Source organism: Aplysia californica, unplaced genomic scaffold (assembly GCF_000002075.1).
Source record: "Aplysia californica isolate F4 #8 unplaced genomic scaffold, AplCal3.0 scaffold00306, whole genome shotgun sequence".
Classification (NCBI taxonomy): Eukaryota; Metazoa; Mollusca; class Gastropoda; order Aplysiida; family Aplysiidae; genus Aplysia; species Aplysia californica.
The window spans coordinates 569,101-573,193 of record NW_004797576.1 but is presented as its reverse complement, the minus strand read 5'-3'; the positions used below and the strand labels follow the sequence as shown (position 1 = coordinate 573,193).

Sequence of the window (4,093 nt, the reverse complement as noted above, 5' to 3'; positions counted from 1 at the left end):
TTGGAAGTGATGTCATGCTGGACAAGAATCAGAGTCCGAATAACATTTTTTCATATTCGGACTCGAGTCCGAATAATCACTTCGTAAATTATAGAAAAAACACAAGGGGGGAAATGGAAAGTGGTCGTTTGTACAGGTGGCCGTCTTATAGAGGTGGCCGTCAGGGCAGGTTTGACTGTACTTCTTTTGTGTGCATTGCTTGACTTCTGAAATCAAATATTTAAGACAGGGGGGGAGAAGCAATGAACATTTGGTCTAGATAGAGAAGAATCTAGAGACCAAGATCTACATCTCTACTAACATACTGGCTTTAGGCCTTCCGTACTGATTTTGATGGCCATTGAGTAGGGATCTATAAAGTTCAGAGCGGTCACTCGTTACTGAAGTCCTCCCCCCAAATTAAACGTGAGAAAGTAGAAGTAGATCTAAACAAATTCCAAACAGCCTGGTATACTATAACTATAACAACAAACGTATACACACAGAACACTAAAATGTGTACTCTCATCAACTTTTATATGTTTACCAACGTCACTATAAACTGACCCTTTAAACAAAACAGAAAGTAGATCTAAATCTAGTCATATAATAGGCTTAGAGTAGTCCTAGAGTCCTAGAGTCTCACAGATTGATAAGATTTTAAGAGGGCAAGGAGAAGAAGAAAGAAAGAAGAAACTGGGTGAGGCCAGGGGTTGTGGGTGAATGTAAGACGGAGGACAATACGAACAAACAAATTAGAAAGTGCCTATCAAATCTTTGTCTCAGACCATGGGCGTGTCCCGAACTCTTCCCAAGTTCTCCTCACCAAACCAGTTACTGGAGGTTACGACTCGAGTGAATAAAACTTCCTCCCTCAACACATGCCATGCACATTTCATTGTCATTGATTTTGATTCAATCAAAATATTCTTTTCATTGCTTAACCAGTGACAGCCAAAAACCAAGAGCTTACCGTGCGTTTTTTCAATTCCACTGGGGATCCTACAGCCTGGTCACAATTTGAATCTTCTAAGCCAAAATTAGTGTACATTCTTCTCCACCCTTGCCAGCCCACAGCGGCTAGAATCCAGGCCTTGACAGGTAGATTGTGTCAACATCAAACAAATCGATAGGAAGCAAAACATTAGCACAAGGGGGATCACTCCCGATATTTTTTCCCGGTTACATGTAAAAGTTTAGAAGTTTCCCAAATTTTAGCGAGGTTATTTATTTTTTTTTCTTGTATACTATTGGAATCCTCAATTCACTAATCCGCCCTAAACAATTATTTGCATCTAAATAACAGTTGAAGATGGGCTATAGATCTCATAAATATAAGGGCATCTTGAATATCTCGCAAACAAAGATGTTGATCTAGATATCTATATCGAAGTATAGTCATCAATAATTAAGAATCAATTTTAAATCATATTATAGTCTTGCTGAACTTAAGGGACGAGTACCGGTACACCAAGGACATGTAACCTCCTTGCACTGAACTCTCTACTTCGAGATTAGATATCATTATAACTATAACATGTTATTAGATTGTTACTATAAGTAGGGCTAGTAGTTCGTACACAATAATATATAATCTTATATTATAATTATAAAGCACTAAACTCTATTTACATGTAGGCTATGTGCACTGCTGAAGCATTATTTGAGTGTAATTATCACTATATATTAAATTACTTTGTCTTTAACTGTCCATTCTGTGGGTTTCATATAATAATATGCATCTTTTATCAGATCGTCTATTTCTCTAATCCCCCCCCCCCCCTGCATTCTCTCTCTCTCTCTCTCTCTCTCTCTCTCTCTCTCTCTCTCTCTCTCTCTCTCTCTCTCTCTCTCTCTCTCTCTCTCCCTCCCTCTCCCTCTCTATCTCTCTCTATCTATCTATTTATTTATTTATCTATCTATCTGTCTATCTATCTATCTTCGCGCCAATTTTGCCTCTGAGACAAATCAGTCTACGGTAATGCCAAGTACTATTATTTTATTGCGGAAGCATGCCAGTTTGTCACAGGCCCAGTTTGTCGCAGGTCTCGACTTGCCCTGCATGATGGAAGTTAACAATGACACTCTCAAAAAGAGTAAATGAATTATTGATTGTATGAATTTTATTTAATTTTTCAATTGCTTTTAACGAAAGAACATTCATGGTTGAAATTTTACAGAGTAGCCTAATTTGCTTCGATTTGCATACAAAAAGGAAGAAATATTGAACAACACAAGCTGAATTGACATTTTAGAGGGACTATCTCTACCTCTCTACCACATCGATTTGGAGGCGGAGAATTAAAAAAAACTTAAGTTACAACTACAGTGTTTAAGTGTTGTAATTATGACTGTTATCAATACTCAAATACTTCAATGAAATGGTGACAAACTGGACCTGTGACAAATTGGGCACAAACACCATTCATTTTCACGAGAATTCAAACAGAGTCGAGGGGGGGGGGGTGTTCTCATGGCCAAGAGGTTAAGGTGCTCGCCTCTCATTCAAAAGTCCCGGGTTCGAATTCTCTAACTGTCTCCTTTCACCTCCTTTCCTGCTCTCTAGCAATGTTCTGTCCTCTGCTTTCGTCTCCATTTTCTGTCCCAACCCCCTCACCTTCTTTGCCCCCTCCTCTGGGCTCCTGAATCTTTCTGCCGCCTTTCAACTTCTCCTCCTTGGCTCCTTCTTACTTCTGTCTTTCAGCTACACCCCTGAACTTCTGGGGGGAAAGATATACACCAAGCCTCCTCGGACAAGAGCGAAAAATCTCAAAGACCCCTTGGTGGTCTAAAATCGATAAGAGTAGATCTAGGCTTTGGCCGCCACCCGGGCATAATTCAAAATTTTCTACTAAAGTGAAAATGTTAAATGTGTTCCGAGGGTTCATAATATGACCTTATTAAGCAGTTGCGAGGGCCGTAAATCACTTACCCCCCCCCCCCCCCCCCCCCCCAATTTTTTTTTTTTTTAAATAAAATAAAAACAGAACCTGCTACGTTCCAATGCCACATGCTGCCGTGTCCGTTTTATTACCTGTCGCGTCTGTTTTATCACATCCGTGGGCACCAGTAAAAGTTACAAATCATGATCCAGGTGGTCGTTTCTTGGAACTTACTTGCTGCACTGCATAGTGTTGGGAATTCACCTTCACTTTAGAATAAGATGACTTTACTGCATTAAAGTTCTGTAAAAAAAATTCGAGGTACGCAACTTATTGTCAAATATTTCCCTGAACTACCTATCATAGACTCTCCAGCTTTTGCACAATGACTTGTATCAATGTCTTAACAGATCAATGGTTTTTATTTTGTAAACACCTATTAGTTGTATTCTCAAAAATACAAATTAAAAATCTAAGTCGGTGGTTTCTTCAGATTTTGATTTCTGACCTCAAGATCTAAGTAACTCAAAATGGCCCAAAAAAAGTAATAAGGAACTGTAGCCTGCAGTAGACCTATACCCCCAAAATATAAGCAGTAACTAATAATTGGTTAAGTCAGTCCAAAAAAATGCAGAATAAGATTGCTGTTCCCATTTCCAGATTCCAGTTCTCATTTCAAGACATCTCCCCTCCCCTCCTCCCCCGCTCTTATACATCAAATAATGAATAAGTGGCGTTAGTATCGTTATCCTCAACCCTTTCTCAATTTTTAAAAAGCATCACCACGATTACCACCACCACAACAACCACAACCACAACCACAACCCAAACCAAAACCACAACCACCACCTCTCCACCACCATCATCATCACCATCATCATCATCAACAACAACAACAGTAACTGGGGGGGGACCGTTCCATCTATCTTGAACAGTTGGTTTTTGGCATTTCAAGGAGGTTGGGTGGCCTGATTCTAGCGGTAAAACTAGTGAGGAAATGGCCGCCAAAGTTTTGTGACTTCCGTAGCTTTAGGGTCCTTGAAAACCAAGCATTTACGTTTTGTGTGCCCTTATTCAACGTTTTTCAGGTTCCACCCCGACACCTCGCATATTTATCTCAGTATAACATGCACACGCATGATGCAATGTATGAGGACCAGCTTGGTAGAAATCTAACAATGTAGCTTTAGCCAATGTTCTCTCTCTCTCTCTCTCTCTCTCTCTCATCCCCC

General features: G+C 39.9%; 1 protein-coding gene across 1 annotated transcript in view; it reads right to left on the bottom strand.

Annotated features, from left to right (window-relative positions):
* Positions 1-1,096, bottom strand: part of LOC101851510 (myosin-IIIb) — a gene marked incomplete at its 3' end in the record, with an annotated part of 129,101 nt that extends 128,005 nt beyond the window's left edge. The window contains 1 exon segment of the mRNA XM_035970685.1: positions 953-1,096.
* Positions 1,097-4,093: the final 2,997 nt, after the last annotated feature.